At 58.6% G+C, this 20,749-nt stretch overlaps 3 long non-coding RNA genes across 6 annotated transcripts; all 3 read left to right on the forward strand.

Annotated features, from left to right (window-relative positions):
* Positions 1-3,245: 3,245 nt before the first annotated feature.
* LOC136305169 (uncharacterized) lies at positions 3,246-4,913 on the forward strand. Its single transcript, XR_010725100.1, has 3 exons — positions 3,246-3,565; positions 4,380-4,447; positions 4,724-4,913. It is a non-coding gene; the product is annotated as an uncharacterized lncRNA (long non-coding RNA).
* A 7,711-nt stretch (positions 4,914-12,624) lies between these two features.
* Positions 12,625-17,087, forward strand: LOC136305168 (uncharacterized). 4 transcript variants are annotated; one of them, XR_010725097.1, is made up of 6 exons: positions 12,625-12,904; positions 13,154-13,324; positions 13,678-14,897; positions 14,997-15,051; positions 15,142-15,184; positions 15,383-17,087. It is a non-coding gene; the product is annotated as an uncharacterized lncRNA (long non-coding RNA). The 4 variants fall into 4 exon arrangements; XR_010725096.1 differs by lacking the exon at positions 12,625-12,904 and having other exon boundaries at positions 12,945-13,324; XR_010725095.1 differs by lacking the exons at positions 12,625-12,904; positions 13,154-13,324 and adding an exon at positions 13,465-13,597.
* Positions 17,088-17,156: 69 nt separating this feature from the next.
* Positions 17,157-20,407, forward strand: LOC136305164 (uncharacterized). Its single transcript, XR_010725089.1, has 7 exons — positions 17,157-17,456; positions 17,535-17,576; positions 17,667-17,836; positions 17,921-17,999; positions 18,077-19,164; positions 19,780-20,002; positions 20,164-20,407. It is a non-coding gene; the product is annotated as an uncharacterized lncRNA (long non-coding RNA).
* Positions 20,408-20,749: the final 342 nt, after the last annotated feature.

Here is a 20,749-nt window from a genome sequence, read left to right on the forward strand (position 1 = left end):
AAACACGGATTGAAGAAAACGACAGGATTTGGGGGCATTTTTCTGGATTATAGGGGAATTTCTTTGGGGATTTTTGGGGGGAGTTTGTGGGAGTGTGGAGGTATATTTGTGGATTTTTGGAGGCTTTTTTGGGGAGATGTTGGGGGGGTTTTGCGGGATTTTTGGGAGGATTTTTGGGGAATTTTGCGAGATTTTTTGATGATTTTAGGGGCAATTTTTGGGATGATTTTTTGTGGATATTTGGGGAATTTTGCAGGAATTTTGGGAGGATTTTTTTGGGGATTTTTGGGGGGATTTTTATGGATTTTAGGGGGATTTGTCGGGGATTTTTGGGGGAGTTTTGGCAGGATTTTGGGGGGATTTTTCGGGGCATTTTTGGTGTAATTTTGGGAGGTTTTTGGGAGGATTTTTGGGGGAACCTGGCGGGATTTTTTGGAGGATTTTTGGGGGGGATTTTTGGAGGTGTTTTGGGGGGGAATTTTGGGGAATTTTAGGGGAGATTTTTAGGGGGATTTTTAGGAATTTTTTGGGGAGGATTTTTGGGGGATTTTGATTGGATTTTTGGGGCGAATTTGGGGATATTTTTGGGGATTCCCGGGGGGTGTTTTTCGAGGATCTTTCTGTGGATTTTTAGGGAGGATTTTGGGGGGATTCTTGGGGGATTTAGGGGGAATTTGGGGGGGGGATTTTTTTTTAATTTTTGGATGATATTTTGCAGCATGTTTGGAGAATTTTGGGGGGGATTTTTGGGGGATTTTGGGGGGGATTTTTGGGAGGATATTTTCGGGGATTTTTGGGGCGATTTTTGGGGATTTTTGAGAGGATTTTTCTGGATATTTGGGGAATTTTGCAGGAATATTTGGGAGGATTTTTGAGGAGATTTTTGTGGGGATTTCGTGGATTTTGTGGTGGATTTTTGGGAGGAAATTTTGGGGAATTTTGGGGGGGATTTTGGGGAAGTTTTTGGGGATTTTTAGGAGGATATTTGGGGGATTTTTTGGAGGATTTTTGGGGGGATTTTTTGGGAGGATTTATGGGGAGCCGTGCGGCAATGCTGCCACCCTGTGGGCAAAGAGCGGTAGTGCAGCTGTCCCCCCCCCCGCCCGTCCCGCCTGATCTGTGCGGCAATGCTGCCACCCTGTGGGCAAAGAGCGGTAGTGCAGCTGTCCCGTCCCGCCCGTCCCGCCTGATCTGTGCGGCAATGCTGCCACCCTGTGGGCAAAGAGCGGTAGTGCAGCTGTCCCCCGTGCCCGTCCCGCCTGATCTGTGCGGCAATGCTGCCACCGTGTGGGCAAAGAGCGGTAGTGCAGCTGTCCCCCCCGCCCGTCCCCGACGCGCGTGGCAGCCCCGCACTGTGAGCTCGGGGGCGGCGCTGCCGCCCGCCCGCCCGCAGCTCGGGGCCGAAAGGGAGGGAAAAAGGCAAGGAGCCCGGGCGCGTGGCAGCCGGCTGCCTGCGCGCGCCACCCGGACCCCGGAGCCGTCCGGGCGCGATTTTCCGCGGCGTTTGCGGGTGTGCGGACACGGGATGGGGGCGCAGCGGCGCCGCGGGCGGCAGTCCATTGAGTCAGGCGCTTGTGGGAGGAGCCGAGGGGGCATTTTAGTGGGTTCCACTACCAAGATGGCGGCAAGAAGCGAGGCGCCTGACCTTCTAAAAAAGGCGGCCAAAAGGGCGGGGAAAAATAAGGACCCTATAGGCGTTTAGTCAGATGCCTGCACAAAAACCCCGACTACGGCGCCGCCCGGGCGCAATTTTCCGCGGCGTTTCCAGGTGTGCGGACACCGGCCGTGTGCTCAGTCGCGCCGCGTCCGCGTTCGGATTCGTGGATTTAGTCAGGCGTCTGTGTAAACACCTGCCGGGGGCCTATGCCGAGCCGCAAAGAACATGGCGACCGGGACGGAAGTGGCCTCAGCCACAACAAAGATGGCGGCAATGAAAAGCGGAAGTCACGCGACGCCCCTCACAAAATGGCGCCCAGGCGCGAGGCGCCCGACCTTCCAAAAAGGGCGGCCAAAAGGGCGGGAAAAATAAGGACCCTGTAGGCGTTTACCCAGATGCCTGCACAAAAACCCCGACTACGGCGCCGCCCGGGCGCAATTTTCCGCGGCGTCTCCAGGTGTGGGGACACCGACCGTGTGCTCAGCCGCGCCGCGTTTGCTTTTAAATTCGTGGATTTAGTCAGGCGTCTGTGTAAACACCTGCCGGGGCCTATGTCGAGCCGCAAAAAAGATGCCGGCGGGACCGGAAGTGGCCTCAGACGCAACCAAGATGGCGGCAAGGAAGGGCGGAAGGCTCGTGGGGCTCGTCGCGGCCGAAAATCGCCGAGTGCAGCTCACACCCTGCAATGGCAAAAGCTGTTTTATTAAAACTCAGCCGAGAATTTTCCTCTTATTTCCAGGTCACAGGATATACTGAGGCTGAGAGGGATCCTAAAATCTGACTCTCAAGCGGACGGACCGTTTGAGAATCGAACTCAGCACCTTGGCATTACCCGGACTCTGCTCCAAGCAGCTGAACCAATCTCTGCATTATGGGGATGGACCTCCATAGGATGGCAACGCTTGGCCCCACTAAGGTAAGTGCAGTGCCGCCTTCTCTGCCAAAGCTGCTTCACACACCAGCCCCTGGAATGGCTCGAGGGCAGAAGTGGCTGGCAGCTCACGACAGCACAAAGCTCTTCCAGTGACGCTGATTTCCTGTCCTTTCCAGGATTTACCCAGCAGCTGCCGTAAAAGTACTCACACAAAGTCTCTTTCCGGGCGGAAAGGAGCAGGACAAGTCCTGAGGCTTCCCTTCTTCCACGGCCAAAGCTCTGCAGAGAGGCAGGGCCGGTCCCACCCGCACAGGGGCGTTTCCTGCAGGTGAGTGTTGCCGGGCCAAAATGATGGCAGCTGCTGAGGCCGGGGCTGCTTTTCTGGCCGGAGGCCTCGGTGCCCCCCCGTGCCGCCTGCAGTGTCCCTCGGGGTTTCCTGCAGGTGTCCCGGGTGCCCGGAGGCGCAGGGAGGAAGGAGGCCGGCAGCCCCAGCGGGGCCAGCAGCCCTGGGATGATGTGCAGGGAGGAGCTGTGCCTGCGGGGCCCCGCCCGTGGCAGCGGCGGCCAAACGCAGGGCCCGGGGCCGGGCTCGGGGCTGGCACGGACACGGCCCCGGGGCTGCCGCGGCTCCTCGGCCAGGGGCTGCTCCCGCCTGGCACGGGGAGATGCTGCAGCCCGGACAGAGGCACCCACAGCCCAAGAGCTCCCCAGGGAACAGCTGGCATTGCCTGGGAACGGCGGCTCGGGCTGTCTGCAGAGGGGCTCAGACAGCAATTCCCACCTCCCGGAGCTCCCACACAGTTGCCAGGGATGTCCTGGCCACCCCAAATCCCCTCCCTTTCAGCCTGAGGACATCACCCGTCGGCAGCATTAAAGCCAAGGCGCTCCTCCCTCACAGAAATTAAATCCGGAGCAACGGCCCTCGGAGATGCCTCAAAATCAAAGGTTTGAGTGGGATGGAGTTTCGTTTGGATGAAGTCTGGACTTTTCCAGGGAGCCAGCCGGAGTGCAGCAGTGATGGAAAGCTTTTGCAGGTGGGTCCCACTGGAGGTGTGCTGAAGGCAGGGATGGGCGTCCCTTGCCTGAGGGAAAGGCACTTGCAGAGGCCACTGCTGGGGCTCGGAAAGGAGCTGAGCTCCTGCAGGGAGCTGTGTCCTCCCGAGGGCACAGGGGCTGCCTCAGCACAGGCCGGCCAGTGCCTTCTCCTGCTCTGAAACATCACCTGGAGCCCGAGCTCAGGGGGTGGCTGAATTCCAGGGAAATCTGACAGGTGACCCCCAGGGGGTGAGGGTTATAATTAACCAAATCTATGGAATAGAAACCTATCCTGTCCCCATCCTGCTGAGCTTCCTTGGAAGCTCTGCTGGTTCCTGACACGTCTGGCATTCAAGCAGCAGCTCTGCGTGGGAATATCCGTGCTCCGTGAGGCACTGTGAGGTTATTGCAGCGGGAACTGAGCAGGGAATTCGGGGCCGTGGGTATAATTCATCTAAACTAGCAAAGGTGACAGTGAACCCCAAATCTGGGCACCACACAGAGAACAATCTTTGTGCTGCCCTGTCAGCTCAAGCCCCTGGGCTGGGAAGTTTTGGGAGTCAAACATATGGAATGATAGAAGTCACAGCAACTGGTGTCACCCCGAGGGACAGTCCAAGTCCCAGACAATTCCTCTGCAGTCCCCTGGGGGGGAAAACACCCTCTGTCTGCCAGGAGCCCTGACTCTGTTTCTCCTATCAGCTGTGTTGGGCTTTAAGAACTTGAAATAACTTTGAAGCCAAAGAAATCACCTTTTCCTACTGGTTTGATTGTTGTGTTTGGTTTTTGTTTTTTTTTTTTTTTTTCTTTCAGATGCTGGACTTGCTTCTGTGGATGTGTGCTGAGCTCTGGCTGCAGGGGACTGTCAGGCCTGAATGGCTGTGAGTTTGTGTTCTTCTCGCTGGGGAAGCAGAAATAATTATTAATTAGACTGCAGAAATGTTTTCAGAAACCTTTCCCCTTTCCTGCCCTTTGCTGGTGGATCTTCTTTTTCTGCCTTTGACTTTACAAAGCTGTTCCCTGATGTCAATTCCCCTGCCTGAATTCCTTGCAGCTCCTAGCTGGGAAAAACTGGGATGATGTCCTAGGGATGTTCTTAGGGGAGGACAGAGGTGAGATTTTTGCCTGTATTTTTCTAATATTTTCTAAAATTTCAGGGAGCTGCTCCTGCTCCTGCCCCTAATCCTGCTGCTGCTGCACAAGTGGAGCCTTGTCAGCGAAGACCTGCATCTGCAGGAGGCCCCGCAGGCCCTGGCTGGGAAGTGCCAAAACAAAGAAGTGATCAGTAAGTGCTGAACTGCTTCCAGGAGGGCATATTTTGTTGCAGCCGTTACAGACCAACCGTGTGGTGCTGGTGACTTTGTGTGAGTTGCTTTATTAAAGCCAATCGTTGGTAAGGGTTTTGAGCCTGCCTTGGAGAGCACTTGGAGCTCTTGGTGCTCTGGCTTTCCCCTAGGTGGCCCTGGGGGCGCCCTGGCTGTCCCCTAGGTGTCCCTGGGGTTGCCTTGGCTGTCCCCTAGGTGTCCCTGGAGTGCCCTGGCTGTCCCCTAGGTGTCCCTTGGGGTCCACGGGCTGTCCACTAGGTGTCCCTTGGGGGGACCTGACTGTCCCTGGGATGCCCTGGCTGTCCCCTAGGTGTCCCTGGGGGTGCCCTGGCTGTCCCCTAGTTGTCCCTGGGGTGCCCTGGCTGTCTCTTAGGTGTCCCTGGGGGTGCCCTGGCTGTCCCCTAGGTGTCCCAGGGCTGCCCTGGCTGTCTTTTAGGTCTCCCTGGGGGTGCCCTGACTGTCCCCTAGGGGTACCTTGTCTGTCCCTGGGGGGGCCCTGGCTGGCCCCTAGGGGTCCCTGGGGGTACCCTGGCTGTCCCCTATGTGTCCCTGGGGGTGCCCTGGCTGTCCCCTTGGTGTCCCTGGGGGTGCCCTTGCTGTCCCATAGGTGTCCCTGGAGGTGCCCTGGCTGTCCCCTTGGTGTCCCTGGGGGTGCCCTGGGTGTCCCTGGGGTGCTCTGGCTGTCCCCTAGGTGTCCCTGGGGGTGCCCTAGCTGTCCCTTAGATGTCCCTGGGGGTGCCCTGGCTCTCCTTGGGGTGCCCTGGCTGTCCCTTATGTGTCCCTGGGGGTGCCCAGGGTGTCCCTGGGGTGCCTTGCTGTCCCCTAGGTGTCCCTGGGGGTGCCCTGCCTGTCCTCTGGGTGTCCCTTGGGGTGTCCTGGCTGTCCCCTAGGTGTCCCTGGGGGTGCCCTGGCTGTCCCTGGGGTACCCAGGCTTTCCTTTAGGTGTCCGTAGGGGTGCCCTGGCTTTCCCGTAGTTGTCCCTGGGGTGCCCTGGCTGTCCCTTTGGTGTCCCTGGAGGTGCCCTTGCTGTCCCTTGGGGGGCCCTGGCTGTCCCCTAGGTGTCCCTGGGGTTCCCTGGCTGTCCCTGGGGTGCCCAGGCTTTCCTATAGGTGTCCCTGGGGGTGCCCTGGCTGTTCCTTAGGCGTCCCTGGGGGTGCCCTGGCTGTCCCTTAGGTGTCCCTGGGGGTGCCCTGGCTGTCCCCTAGGTGTCCCTGGGGGTGCCCTGGCTGTCCCCTAGGTGTCCCTGGGGTGCCCTGGTGTCCCCTAGGTGTCCCTGGGGGTGCCCTGGCTGTCCCCTAGGTGTCCCTGCCTCGCTCGTATCCTCGACTCCGCCTCCGGCGCCATGGTGACACCCCTCCCAGTCTGGACCAGTGTGGCCACACCCCCTCCCCTGGGGCCATTAGACCCCTCCCAGTATAGACCAGTAAGGCACCGTGTGCCCACCACGGACCCCCACACGCCTGCCAGTTCGGCCCAGTCCACTCCCCGTCCATCCCAGTTCTCTCTGATCACCCTCCCAGTGCTCCCAGTCCATCCCAGTCCCGCAGGTGCTGGTGCTTGTGGCTTGATCATCTGGTGCCTGTCCGCAACGTGGAGCGGGTCAAATGAGGCCTCAGGGGGAGGGGGGGGCGGATTTTGGGGGTCCTGGGGGTCCCGAGTTGTCCTGGAGGGGTTTGGGGGGTTGTGGGGGGTCTGCGGGGAGTCTCAAGGGGCTGCTGTGGGTGTTTTTGGGGGGGCTTCGGGAGGTTTGGGCGGCCCATTTGCGGCATCAAAGGAACCTGAGGAGGGTTTTGCGGGCTCCTGGAGGTCGGGGGGGGCCCTGGGGGTGGTTTGGGGGGCACTGGGGGGTTCCAGCCCGTGACCCCCCCCCGTTTTTGACCCCCCCCCGAGCTGTTTCGGTCTCATCGACGCCCTCCTGAAGCCCAAGGGGGGGTGGGCGCTGGGCCCCCCCCGCTGCCCCCTCCCCTGCCACCCCCACGACGCCCTGCAGGTGAGGGACCCCCAAAAACCCCTCCCCGGTCCCCAAATTCACCCCTGGGACCCCAAAAAACCCCCAAAACCTCTCCCCGGACCCCAAATTCACCCCTGAGGCGCCATAAAACCCCCAAACCCCTCCCCATGAACCCCAAATCCATCCCTGGGACCCCCCAAAACCTCCCTAGGACCCCAGATCTACCCCGGGACCCTCGAATCCATCCCTTGGACCCCCAAAAACCCCAAAATCCATCCCTGGGACCCCCCAAAACCTCCCTCCAAACCCCAAATTCACCCCTCGGACCTCCAGAATCCTTCCACAGGCCCCCTCAGGGGTCGTTCCCCACGAAAAAGGGCGGGAAACGTGAGGGGAGAAAAAGGGCAGGATCAAGTGGGGGGGATCAATGGAATTTTGGGGGGGGTCAGCGACGCTGAGGAAGGATCAATGGAATATTGGGGGGGCATCAATGACATTGGGGGGGTCAGTGACACTCGGGTGGGGATCAATGATGCTGTGGGGGGGTCGATATCAGCTCGGGGGGAGGCCATGGGTTTTTGGGGGGCCGCAACGCAGGCGGCCGTGCTGGGTTTGGAGCGGGGGGGCCCCTTCAACCTCTGGAGGGGCCCTGGCTGTCCCTGGGGGTCCCTGGCTGTCCCCTAGGTGTCCCTGGGGTGCCCTGGCTGTCCCCTAGGTGTCCTTGGGGTGCCTTGCTGTCCCCAAGGCGTCCCTGGGGGTCCCTGGCTGTCCCATAGGTGTCCCTAGGGGTGCCTTGTCTGTCCCTGGGAGGGCCCTGGGGGTACCCTGGTGTCCCTGGGAGGGCCCTGGCTGTCCCCTAAGTGTCCCTGGGGGTGCTCTGGTGTCACTGGGGATGCCCTGGCTGTCCCTTAGGTCTCCCTGGGGGTGCCCTGCCTTTCCCTTGGGGGGCCCTGGCTGTCCCAGGGACACCCTGGCTGTCCCCTAGGTGTCCCTGGGTGTGCCTTGTCTGTCCTTGGGGGTGCCTTGTCTGTCCCTGGGGGGGCCGTGGCTGTCCCCTAGGTGACCCTGGGGGTTCCCTGGGTGTCCCTGTGGGGGCCCTGACTGTCCCTGGGGTGCCTTGCTGTCCCCTAGGTATCCCTAGGGTGCCCTGGCTGTCCCCTAGGTGTCCCTGGGGGTGCCCTGGCTGTCCCTGAGGGGGCCGAGGCTGTCCCCTAGTTGTCCCTGGGGGTTCCCTGGGTGTCCCTGTGGGGGCTCTGGCTGTCCCTGGGGTACCCTGGCTGTTCCATAGGTGTCACTGGGGGTGCTCTGGAGTCACTGGGGTGCCCTGGCTGTCCCTTAGGTCTCCCTGGGGGTGCCCCGGCTGTCCCTTGGGGGGCCCTGGCTGTCCCTGGGGGGCCCTGGCTATACCCTAGGTGTCCCTGGGGGTGCCCTGGCTGTCCCTTAGGTGTCCGTAGGGGTGCCTTGTCTGTCCCTGGGGGTGCCCTGGCTGTACCCTACGTGTCTCTGGGGGTGCCTTGTCTGTCCCTTGGGGGGCCCTGGCTGTCCCTGGGGGTGCTCTGGCTGTCCTTTAGGTGTCCCTGGGGGTACCCTGGCTGTCCCCTAGGTGTCCCTGGGGGTGCCCTGGGTGTCCCTGTCGGGGCCCTGGCTGTCCCCTAGGTGTCCCTGGGGGTGCCCTGGCTGTCCCTGGGGGGGCCGTGGCTGTCCCCTCGGTGTCCCTGGGGGTTCCCTGGGTGTCCCATCGGGGGCCCTGGCTGTCCCCTAGGTGTCCCTGTGGGGGCCCTGGCTGACCCTGGGGTGCCCTGGCTGTCCCTTAGGTCTCCCTGGGGGTGCCCTGGCTGTCCCTTGGGGGGCCCTGGCTGTCCCCTAGGTGTCCCAGGGCTGCCCTGGCTGTCCCCTAGGTGTCCCTGGGGGTGTGCTGGCTGTCCCTTGGGGCGCCGTAGCTGTCCACTTGGTGTCCCTGGGGGTGCCCTGGCTGTACCCTACGTGTCCCTGGGGGTGCCTTGTTTGTCCCTTGGGGGGCCCTGGCTGTCCCTGGGGGTGCCCTGGCTGTCCTTTAGGTGTCCCTGGGGGTGCCCTGGCTGTCCCCTAGGTGTCCCTGGGGGTGCCCTGGGTGTCCCCTAGGTGTCCCTGCGGGTGCCCTGGGTGTCCCTGTCGGGGCCCTGGCTGTCCCCTCGGTGTCCCTGGGGGTTCCCTGGCTGTCCCTGGGGGGGCCGTGGCTGTCCCCTCGGTGTCCCTGGGGGTTCCCTGGGTGTCCCATCGGGGGCCCTGGCTGTCCCCTAGGTGTCCCTGTGGGGGCCCTGGCTGACCCTGGGGTGCCCTGGCTGTCCCTTAGGTCTCCCTGGGGGTGCCCTGGCTGTCCCTTGGGGGGCCCTGGCTGTCCCCTAGATGTCCCTGGGGGTGCCCTGGATGTCCCTGGCGGTGCCCTGGGGGTGCCCTGGGTGTCCCTGGGGGTGCCCTGGCTGCCTCCTAGGTGTCCCTTGGGGTGCCCTGGGTGTCCCTGGGGGTGCCCTGGCTGTCCTCTAGGTGTCCCTGGGGGAGCCCTGGTGTCTCTGGGGGTGCCCTGGCGGTCCCTGGCGTGGCCAGGGAGTCCCTAGGGTGCCCTGGCTATCCCCTAGGTGTCCCTGGGGTTACCTGGGTGTCCTCTATCTGTCCCTGGGGGTTTCCTTGGTGTCCGTGGCGGTGCCCTGGGGATGCTCTGGCTCTCCCTGGGGCGGCCCTGGCTGCCCCTGGTGTGGCCGTGGCTGTCCCTGGGGTGCCCTGGCTGTACCCTACGTGTCCCTGGGGGTGCCTTCTCTGTCCCTTGGGGGTCCCTGGCTGTCCCTGTGGGGGCCCTGGCTGTCCTTTAAGTGTCCGTGGTGGTGCCCTGGCTGTCCCCTAGGTATCCCTGGGGGTGCCCTGGCTGTCCCTGGGGAGGCCGTGGCTGTCCCCTAGGTGTCCCTGGGGGTTCCCTGGGTGTCCCTGCGGGGGCTCTGGCTGTCCCATAGGTGTCCCTGTGGGGGCCCTGGCTGTCCCTGGGGTGCCCTGGCTGTCTCATAGGTGTCCCTGGGGGTGCTCTGGTGTCACTGGGATGCCCTGGCTGTCCTCTGGGGGGCCCTGGCTGTATCTGGGGGTGCCCTGGCTGTCCCCTAGGTGTCCGTGGGGGTGCCCTGGGTGTTTCTGGGGGTCCCCTGGCTGTCCCATAGGTGTCCCTGGGGATGCCCTGGCTGACCCCTAGGTGTCACTGGGGGTGCCATGGCTGTCCCTTAGGTGTCCCTGGGGGTGCCCTGGCTGTCCCTTAGGTGTCTCTGGGGTCCCCTGGCTGTCCCATAGGTGTCCCTGGGGGTGCTCTGGTGTCACTGGGATGCCCTGGCTGTCCTCTGGGGGGCCCTGGCTGTATCTGGGGGTGCCCTGGCTGTCCCCTAGGTGTCCGTGGGGGTGCCCTGGGTGTTTCTGGGGGTCCCCTGGCTGTCCCATAGGTGTCCCTGGGGATGCCCTGGCTGACCCCTAGGTGTCACTGGGGGTGCCATGGCTGTCCCTTAGGTGTCCCTGGGGGTGCCCTGGCTGTCCCTTAGGTGTCTCTGGGGTGCCCTGGCTGTCCCCTAGGTGTCCCTGCCTCGCCCGGATCCTCGACTCCGCCTCTGGCGCCATGGTGACACCCCTCCCAGTCTGGACCAGTGTGGCCACACCCCCTCCCCTGGGGCCAATAGACCCATCCCAGTATAGACCAGTAAGGCACCTTGTGCCCACCATCGACCCCCACACACCTGCCAGTTCATCCCAGTCCACTCCCCGTCCATCCCAGTTCTCTCTGATCACCCTCCCAGTGCTCCCAGTCCATCCCAGTCCCGCAGGTGCTGGTGCTTGTGGCTTGATCAGCTGCTGCCTGTCTGCAACGTGGAGCGGGTCAAATGAGGCCTCAGGGGGAGGGGGGGGGCGGATTTTGGGGGGATCCTGGGGGTCCCGAGTTGTCCTGGAGGGGTTTGGGGGGTTTTGGGGGGCCTGGGGGGAGTCCTGGGGGCTGCTTTGGGTGTTTTTGGGGGATCTTCGGGAGGTTTGGGCGGCCCATTTGAGGCATCAAAGGAACCTGAGGAGGGTTTTGCGGGCTCCTGGAGGTCGGGGGGGGCCCTGGGGGTGGTTTGGGGGGCACTGGGGGGTTCCAGCCCGTGACCCCCCCCGGTTTTTGACCCCCCCCCCGAGCTGTTTCGGTCTCATCGACGCCCTCCTGAAGCCCAACGGGGGGTGGGCGCTGGGCCCCCCCCGCTGCCCCCTCCCCCTGCCACCCCTGCGACGCCCTGCAGGTGAGGGACCCCCAAAAACCCCTCCCCAGACCCCAAATTCACCCCTGGGTCCCCAAAAAACCCCCAAAACCTCTCCCCGGACCCCAAATTCACCCCTGAGGCCCCAAAAAACCCCCAAACCCCTCCCCATGAACCCCAAATCCACCCCTGGGACCCCCCAAAACCTCCCCAGGACCCCAGATCCACCCCGGGACCCCCAAATCCATCCCTTGGACCCCCAAAAACCCCCAAATCCATCCCTGGGACCCCCCAAAACCTCCCTCCAAACCCCAAATTCACCCCTCGGACCTCCAGAATCCTTCCACAGGACCCCTCAGGGGTGGTTCCCCACGAAAAAGGGCGGGAAACGTGAGGGGAGAAAAAGGGCGGGATCAAGTGGAGGGGATCAATGGAATTTTGGGGGGGGTCAGCGACGCTGAGGGAAGATCAATGGAATATTGGGGTGGCATCAATGACATTGAGGGGGGTCAGTGACACTCGGGTGGGGATCAATGATGCTGTGGGGGGGTCGATATCAGAGGTTATGAGAGGCAATCGCCGCCGCCGTCCTCCCGTGCCCAGAGCCCCGCCAGGACTCCAGCGCAGCTCCGGCTGCAGGCGGAGCAGGAGCGGCTCCTGCCGCCCGCAGCGATCCCGGTCCCGATCCCGACCGCAACGCCAGCCCGGTCCTCAGGCCCCGAGACCCAGAGCCCGCCCGCCGAGGGGGGCCGCACCGCTCGGGAGCCGCAGCCGACACTGACAGGACCCGAACCAGAACGGCCGGTCCCATTCCCGGCCCCGCCTGGCTCCGCGCAGGGCCGCGAGCAACCTCGGCTCGGCTCAGCTGTGAGGGGCGGGGCGGGGCCGCGGGCGATGGTCCCGCCCCCATCCCGGGCAGCGCGGGGCGCCGGGGCGGGCTCGGGGCGGAGGCGGGGTGGGCTCGGGGCGGAGCCGGGGTGGAGCCGGGGCGGGCTCGGGGCGGAGCCGGGGCGGGCTCGGGACAGAGCCGGGGCGGGCTTTGGGCGGAGCCGGGGCGGAGCCGGGGCGGGCTCGGGGCGGAGCCGGGGCGGGCTCGGGGCGGAGCCGGGGCGGGCTCGGGGCGGAGCCGGGGCGGGCTCGGGGCGGAGCCGGGGCGGGCTCGGGGCGGAGCAGGGGCGGAGCCGGGGCGGGCTCGGGGCGGAGCCGGGGCGGGCTCGGGGCGGAGCCGGGGCGGGCTCGGGGCGGAGCCGGGGCGGGCTCGGGGTGGAGCAGGGGCGGAGCCGGGGCGGGCTCGGGGCGGAGCCGGGGCGGAGCCGGGGCTCTGTGAGGCGGGGCCCGGAGGCAGCCGGGGCCGGGCAGTACCGGGGGCGCGGCTTCAGGGGCGCGGGGCGGGTCCCAAGTGCACGGCGCCGGGACCCCACCGGGGCGTTCCACACCGAGCCCATAGAGCAGCAGCTACTTCCGCCACCCTTTTGAATCCCCGCGATTGGCGGGCTCGCTGAGGCATCGGCAGTGCTGATTGGACAGCGGGCCCTGGGAACCGCCCCCGCCCCCCGGCCCGCGCTGAGGGCCCGGGGCCTCCGCCCTCAGACCGGCTCCGGCTCCAACCCGGCCCGGGCTCTGCTCCGGTCCCCCCGGCCCGCCCTGAGGGCCCGGGGGCTCTGCCCCGAGACCGGCCTCGCCCCTCCCCGCCTCGCCTCGTAGTAGATTTCTGTTTGGTTTGTGGGAAGAAACAGTTGTGAGAAGTGAGATTTGTGCTGGAGAGCTGCTGCTGGGAAGAAAGGATGGAGTAAATCTGCTCCGAGGATGTGTGATGAAGAATTCAGGGTAAGGGTTGGGCAATATTTATAAACTGTCTCCATATTTCCCTGTATCTCTGGGTGTTTGGATTTAGCCTGGGATTGTCAGCTAAGTTATAAACAAACCAACCCGGCTACTGAACTCCCAATGAACGTTTGGAACCCTTGCACAGAAAGACAAGTTAGCAACGATTCCAAAGGAAAAATTGTAAATGGAGGGTAACGATTGCGGGGGGATTTCCTTGGGGATTATGACCCTCACACATACGGAATTTAGGAGGTGGAATCCCAGTTTCAGCCTTGGGCACGTGCAGGAGAAGAGGGGTCGTTATCCCTATCAAGGAAAGCCCGGTGCCCCAGCGCGCCAGGTGCGGACAACGAATTCTCCGGGGATGAGCACAAGTCCCCTCTTCCCCTGCCCCGACACTCGGACTGGCAGCAGCTGCAGGTGAGAGCTGTCACAGGATGGTGAGGGGACAGAGCAGCCCCAGGTGTGACCGTCAGGATGAGGAGGGCAGCAGAGCCGCCACAAGTGTAAGCTGTAAAGGATAATGAGGGGCCGGTTCTAGCCGGGGGCGGCTTAATAGAGGAGCCCGAGTTCACTTTGGCATCGGGCCGTGAGGAGCTCAGCGTGGTTTCTGCGGTGGTGGGAAAGCTTCTTACAGCGCCTGCAGGAGCACGTGGGTGTGGGGGGTTTCTTTGTGCCGGACAGCAGTAGCAGGTAAGCCAGCATGGGTTTGTAGGGGAGATTTTTTTTTTCTTTGCAGCTTTGTCTTGCTAATTTCTCTGTGGTGCTCCCAGGAAATAAAAGGAGTTATGGAGAGAAAAGGAGTTCAAATTCAGTGAAGAAACTCTTCTTCTGTGGTTGTCAGTATTCAAACTGAAGAAAACTTTCCACCTGGATTTTTAATGAGTTGTGGTATTTCTATGTGGTTTTTATTAAGTATTATGCTCTTGGGTGGCGTGTAGTGTTTTGTCTGATTTTTGATGTTATGTGTAATTTGGTTTTTGAGTGAGGATAACTTTGTTGGAGGGGTTGTTTGTATTTGAGGTAGAATTAATTTAAGTAGCTTTTTTTGCTAGACTTCTGATACGTGGTATTGGGGTTTTGTGTGTGATATGTAGGGATTCAAGTTGGGTAGGGCTATTTTTTCTGTTTAGTGGCTTTGAATGATTTATTGTGTAGCTTTATCTTGTTTGTAGATGGTGTATGGTGAGAGATATGGTTTCTTTTTCGTGTTAGGTTTTGTAGTTTACATGTCGGTCAGAGTATTTTTGAACTGAGTTTTGTTGAATTGTTTTTGGTGAGATACAGTGTTTTTTGAGGGTGTGTTTTCTAAGGTTTACAATGGTGTAATTGGCTGTAGTGTGAGATGTAAAGGAGGTTTTTATTTATTTGGTGGTGGTTTTTATTATGGTGAGTGTGTAGTATTTGTTTTGATGGGTTTGGGGTAGTGTGATGTAGCTAATTTATTAGGGTTTTCTAATATTTATAATTCAATTATTGTTTATTGTATTACAGGGATTTATTTATTTAGCTTGTTTGGTTTTAGTGTGTGTTCTATAATTATGGAAAATTTGGGAGATGCTGTTTATAGTTGAATGGATCTTTTAGTTTTAGGATTGAGGGGGTTGCAGGTATATATTTTGAAGGTTTTTTGAGGGGATTGGACATGGGGGTTATTTTTATTATATTTGGTAGTTGGACTTATAGTAATAAGAGTTGGCTTTTTTTGCTGCATTATTTTTTGTTTTTTTCTTTTCTAGTATTCATGTATTTGTGTGGTCAGGGTAGTGGTGTTTCTGGTGCAGCTGTAAGCCTCCATTATTGTTTGTGTGTTTTAGGTGGTCCACTGGTATTACAGGGAGACCCCCTCACTGACCGGCCAACAGATCTGCTGAGATTGTACATCAGCATTTGGTTTTCTCTATGGTACCTGACTAAGAGACAGCAGTCTGGTGACAGCAAGGAATTCCCAGAGGTGGAGCTGGATCTCAGCAGTCAAGCTGACGTGGGCAAGGTGAGCAGTGACTGGTGGACAGAAGCAGTTGCTATTGTTCAAGTCTCACTTGCTGGTGCAACTCTAAGCATTCACTGTTCTTTTTTTTTTTTACTTTAGGTTGTCCCCTTGCCAGGTGTGCTGGCCCCAGAGGCCAGATGGGTGCAGCATTAAGGTATACTTGTGGCATGCTTCAGTCAGACTGGGGAGGTTGCTGTTTCACAGTAACTCAGCATGATTTTTTGCTTCTTTTGTTTCTTTGCAGGTGCCACTGCTGTCCCAGGCGTGCTAAGGAATAGAGAGAGCCGGTGAGTTGCCCTTTAGGCAGGGTGACCCATAGGTGAGCGATGTGCTCAGCATTTACTTTTTCCTTTTGCTGGGTCCACTCCTGTCAGCCTCTGGAGCGGAGTGAAGATCTGAGGGGGAGCTGGGGCAGCGGTGCAGAGGAGCCCTGGGGATTACTCTTCTGGAGGGGGATAGTCACATTTCCTGTTTTGTGATCCTAGGTAGCGCGAGGAGGTGCGGAGACAAAGTCTGGATATGGCAGCCCCAAAGCGGATGCTGAGAACACGTCGACGTCTGCGGTGCCGACATGTTCATTTCTGTCGAGGACGGACGTTCCACTCGTGTTCCAAAAGCTAAGTGTTGGGGCTGGTGGTCAGGAGAAGGGAAAAAACCTTTTCAGTCCCGGGAGGTGATTTAAAGTTACCTTAGAAGAGAAGGCCCTAGTGGGGTGGTCCCTTCAAAAGTAAAGGGTGAGGGTTTCTCCTCAGCATCACCAGAGCCTTTGCTGGGCGGGGCAGTTCTGACCCATCTCCATGTTCTAGGGAGCTTCACATTATTGGCCTTCTTTTAGAGTCCACAGGGTTAGGCTGCAGCAGGGGATTCCTGGCCCAGGAGTGTCCTGATTAGGAGCAATGCCAGTTGCAAGGCGTAGGGTTAGTAGGGTTCAGCAGGGGGAGTTTACAGTGGCACACAGAGGCTGAAGGAGGGCTTGAGAAGTAAAGGACTCGAGGTCTAGAGAACACACAGTGAAAATCGGGGGTACAGCCTAGGATACAAGTCAGAGTACAGGTATACCAGCCCTCACAGCGCTGCTGCCAACACTGTTTCCCTGAGAGCAGCTGCCGGCAGCAATCCTAACGCAAGACAAGGCCAGAAGTCCTGAGAGGTGCAGGCAGTAACCCTAAGCTAGGGCCAGGCAGGAAGTGACAGTGGTGGGGCAGAGTCCACAGGGTTGAGGTTCACCGGGGATGTCCACCCTGCGTTCCTGTCCTGCTCTAACCGGGGATGCTCACAGCCCTAATGGAGGCCACGGTGGGTGGGCTCGGTGCCAGTAACGCCTCTAAGGCTTTGGCGCTGCGAGCGTCGGCCTCCGAGCTCAGCTGAAGCACGCACGGGGCCCGAGGACCCGGTGCTGCTTAAGAGACGGTGAGTAGCAGAGCTGCTGGGTTTTGGCTGATGTGCAGCTAAGATTATGCTTTGATATTTGGTTTTCTTTATTGTAGCTGACTAGGAGACAGCAGCCCAGTGACAGGAGGAATTTCCCTGAAGGAGAGGCGGCCCTCTTTGGGGCCCAGCGTGGATTCACCTCCCCAGACGTCTGAGAGATAAGTGGAGGGCTCGGAACTAGGGAGGGGATGAAAGTGGGGTACCAGGGCAGGGATCACTGGGAGGGATTTTTTGAGTCGGGTTTGGAGCTGGGGATGTCCCAGATGTGACCCCTTAGGCTACATGAAGGGAAAGTCTCATTTTTCATGTCGGTGCTGAGGTGTGCAGGGCAGAGCAGTCCTGGTGTGTGTTGTGTCACTTGTCTGTTGTGCACTCTGTCTGTTTGGTGTCTTGTCTTTTCCTTTAGTCCTTTCAGGGGCCTATCAAAACCCCTGGCATCAGTCTTAGCATTTCTGATCTCTGTGCTCCTCAGCCAGGTGCCTTTGTCTCAGCTGCTCGGACACTCATCAGAATCCATCTCTCTTCACAAGCATCCAGTCCGATGCCTTTTCAGGTCTTGTTCTGAGCTGTACTGACAGCCGTGCACCGCCCTGATCCATTCCGGCGGGTTAGGTCTTGTGAGAATGCAAAGACAGGTGGAGGATTCTGACCGTAGGATTCTCGGGCATCCATCTCTGTGTTTCTTGGGATAAGTCATCCCGATGGCATCTTGTTCCTGCAGGGTTCTCTGAGCCTGGCCAGCTCACCTTCCGTCTCACCTCGGTCATCTCATTCCGAGTTCTCTGGACCCTCAGGGTCGTTCTTCTTGCCAGAGTTTTCTGTCCCTGTTGTGTCCCCTCGTTTGTCCTGTGCTGTGTCACGGGTGTTGGTGTGTGTTTGGCCCGGAGCTGCTCTGCCTTGCTGCTCAGTCTGGGTGTAGGGGTACGAGGGTAATAGTCCTGGGGGCTTGAAATTTGTGATGTGGGGTGTAGTAGGCCTGTAGAGGGTATTCCTAGATTGCCACAAGATGTCTGGAGCTGTCAAGGTATCCTGCAGCACTCTGACTTTTGTCCGAACTTTCTTTCAGATGCAGAGAGATGAAATCTGTGGCAGAGCCCCCCATCCTGGGTGAGGGGCTCCCCTGAGAAGGTCAGTCCCTGTTTCTGTTTGCAGGGGAGGTGTAAATGATGGCTGTGTTACAGCTCTGTTCTTTGTCTTTATTTTTAGGTGGTGAAGCCGGATCTCAGCAGTCAAGCTGACGTGGGCGAGGTGAGCAGTGACTCGTGGACAGAAGCCGTTGCTATTGTTCAAGCCTCACTCGCTGGTGCAACTCTAAGCCTCCGTTATTGTGTGTTTTAGGGAGTCCACTCGCAGGAGGCCGAGCTCCCCTCTCACCAACGGGACGACAGACCCGCGTCACCTCACCCGTGAGCCCTCCGGGAGCATTCCAGGAGTCTGTGATGGAGCCTTGATCTTCTCCTTGTGAAGGCCCCATCCAGGTAGGCTTGGATAACGGCCGAGGAGTTGAGGTGAGTCAGGGAGGAGAAGGAGGAGGAGGGAGGGTCCCCTCAAGTTCCAGCGCTGCCACGTCACCTTGTCTGCTCTTTACCCAGGCAGACCCTGCGACGCCGGCGTTGGCCTCTGAGCGCAGCTGAAGCGCGGGGCCGAGGACACAGGCAAGCTTAGGAGACAGTGAGTAGCAGAATTGTCGGGGTTTGGGTGATGGGCTGCTAAGATCACGCATTCATGTTTGGTTTTCTTTGTTGTAGCTGACTAAGAGACAACAGCCCAGCGACAGCAGGAATTTTCCTGAGGCAGAGGCGGCCTTCTTTGGACCTGGCAGGGATTTGCCTCCCTGGATGCCTGAGAGATAAGTGGAGGGTGATGGCTCACAGAGGGGATGAAAGCAGGATGCCAGGGCAGGGATCACCGGGAGGGGTTTTTTAAGTCAGATTTGGAGTTGGGGGCACCAAGATGTGACCCCTTAGGCTACATGAAGGGAAAGTCTCATTTTTCATGTCAGTGCTGAGGTGTGCAGGGCAGAGCAGTCCTGGTGTGTGTTGTGTCACTTGTCTGTTGTGCACTCTGTCTGTTTGGTGTCTTGTCTTTTCCTTTAGTCCTTTCAGGGGCCTGTCAAAACCCCTGGCATCAGTCTTAGCATTTCTGATCTCTGTGCTCCTCAGCCGGGTGCCTTTGCCTCAGCTGCTCGGACACTCATCAGAATCCATCTCTCTTCACAAGCATCCAGTCCAATGCCTTTTCAGGACTTGTTCTGAGCTGTATTGACAGCCGTGCACCGCCCTGATCCATTCCGGCGGGTTAGGTCTTGTGAGAATGCAAAGACAGGTGGAGGATTCTGACCGTAGGATTCTCGGGCATCCATCTCTGTGTTTCTTGGGATAAGTCATCCCGATGGCATCTTGTTCCTGCAGGGTTCTCTGAGCCTGGCCAGCTCACCTTCCGTCTCACCTCGGTCATCTCATTCCAAGTTCTCTGGACCCTCAGGGTCATTCTTCTTGCCCAGAGTTTTCTGTCCCTGTTGCGTCCCCTCGTTTGTCCTGTGCTGTGTCACGGGTGTTGGTGTGTGTTTGGCCGGGAGCTGCTCTGCCTTGCTGCTCAGTCTGGGTGTAGGGGTACGAGGGTAATAGTGCCGGGGGCTTGAAATTTGTGATGTGGGGTGTGGTTAGACTGTAGAGGGTATTCCTAGATTGCCACAAGATGTGTGGAGCTGTCAAGGTATCCTGCAGCACTCTGACTGTTGTCCTGACTTTGTTTCAGATGCAGAGGGATGAAATCCGTGGCAGAGCCCCCCATCCTGGGTGAGGGGCTCCCCTGAGAAGATCGATCGCTATTCAAGGTGAGAGTCACACATTTCACATTTATTGGCACTCCAGTGCAGGCCACCTGCGTTTACAGCTTCAAACAGGTGAGTCCCTTGGTAACCCCCCTGGGCAGCAGCTGGAGCCTGCTCCGGGCTGGGCTGAGGGAGCAAACACTTGTGGCTGACACAGCTCCACACTGAGGGTACTTGGGAAAACACCTGCCTTGTCCTGGATTTTTTTTTTTTTTTTTGAGCTTTTGACAAGGTTTTAATCATCACCTTGGTAAAAATAAATGGTAAGGACTGAAAACATGAGAGGCTGGCAGGTTATGCTCATGAATGAGAACTTTTTTTTTGAATAACTGTGCGGCCTATATCCTATTTTTGAGACTCTCTTTTTTGGCTGACTTTACTGTAAAAAATCTAATTTCAATTTAGCTGCCTCAATAATGAATTTATGGTACAAATATGTTCTAGCGGCAGGAGCTTAAAGTAGTAACACCAACATGCCACCTCTGGAATAAAGTCCTGTGTCTCCTCAGACCTACTGGTTTGCAGTAGAGTTTGTACACCTTTCGCTGCAGCTGTGGTTCTTAATAACTGGAAGTCCAGGGATTCTGGGCGATTCCCATAAGTTCTCCTGTTTTGTAGGAGCTGCACGGTGAGGTCAGCATTCTGAGGGAGGCCCTGGCACAGCTGCCAAGGGCAAGGAACGTGGAGCATCCCGGGGCTTCTCCCGCCCGAGTTTCTCCCGGAGCGTGCTGCGTGTCATGCCGGATGTTTAACCCGGGTTTGGGGTGTTCTCCTGCAGTCCCAGCTCTAACTGCTGCCCCTGAGCCCTGGCCTTGCTCTGTCCCAGCACTGAACCTGGCAGGTGGGTGTGCTTTTCCAGCCCTTGAATCCCACGGGCAATCCCAGATTCCCGGAGCTCCCCGAGGCACAGCCTGGCCTCCCTCCCTGGGAGCTGCATTTCAGTCTGCCTGGACCAAGGCCATCCTGTTTGAGACTTTATTCCTGTTGTTTTTCCTCTTGCAGGTTGTGGGCAAAAAGGAGAGAGCCAGTAGGAAGTGAAGCCACTGGAAGGCCTTATCCCAGTCCAAGGTTCCCACTTTTCTTTCTGACTCCTGGATAATTGCCTGGCCATAACTGGACAGAGACTGTCAGTTTGATTTCCTGCCTTTTCCAATAAATCCTTGCTTTCAGCTGGAGTGTATTCCTGGTGTCATCCCCCTCCTCGTCCGTGGATGTGTAAATAAAATTCCTGACTTGCCGAGTCCAATTTTGTTATTGCAGGAAGTGTGGTGCTTTTGTTCCACTGAAACTTCCCAACTCTGCTGAGAGTTTCCGATGTCAAATACAAGTAAGATTCGAGTTTCTTTGCATTGTTACTCCCACAAAACACAGATCATTCTTGGATAGGAGTAGCTGGACCTGTTGAATTTCCACTTCCCTTTAAACTTAGAGCAGAGGAAGCAGATTTAAATTTGTTGTTCCATGAACTTCCACCAACTTGATGACTGTTCCAAAAGTTTGCAGTATTAGAAATGCCTAAGCTTGTTTTCCAGGCAAGCTGGGATTTAGATGTTATTTCTTCCTTTTATTTGATGTTTTTTCTCTCTCT

The sequence above is a fragment of the Chamaea fasciata genome, unplaced genomic scaffold (assembly GCF_029207755.1).
Source record: "Chamaea fasciata isolate MVZ Bird 193981 ecotype frontalis unplaced genomic scaffold, bChaFas1.0.hap1 SCAF_298, whole genome shotgun sequence".
Classification (NCBI taxonomy): Eukaryota; Metazoa; Chordata; class Aves; order Passeriformes; family Sylviidae; genus Chamaea; species Chamaea fasciata.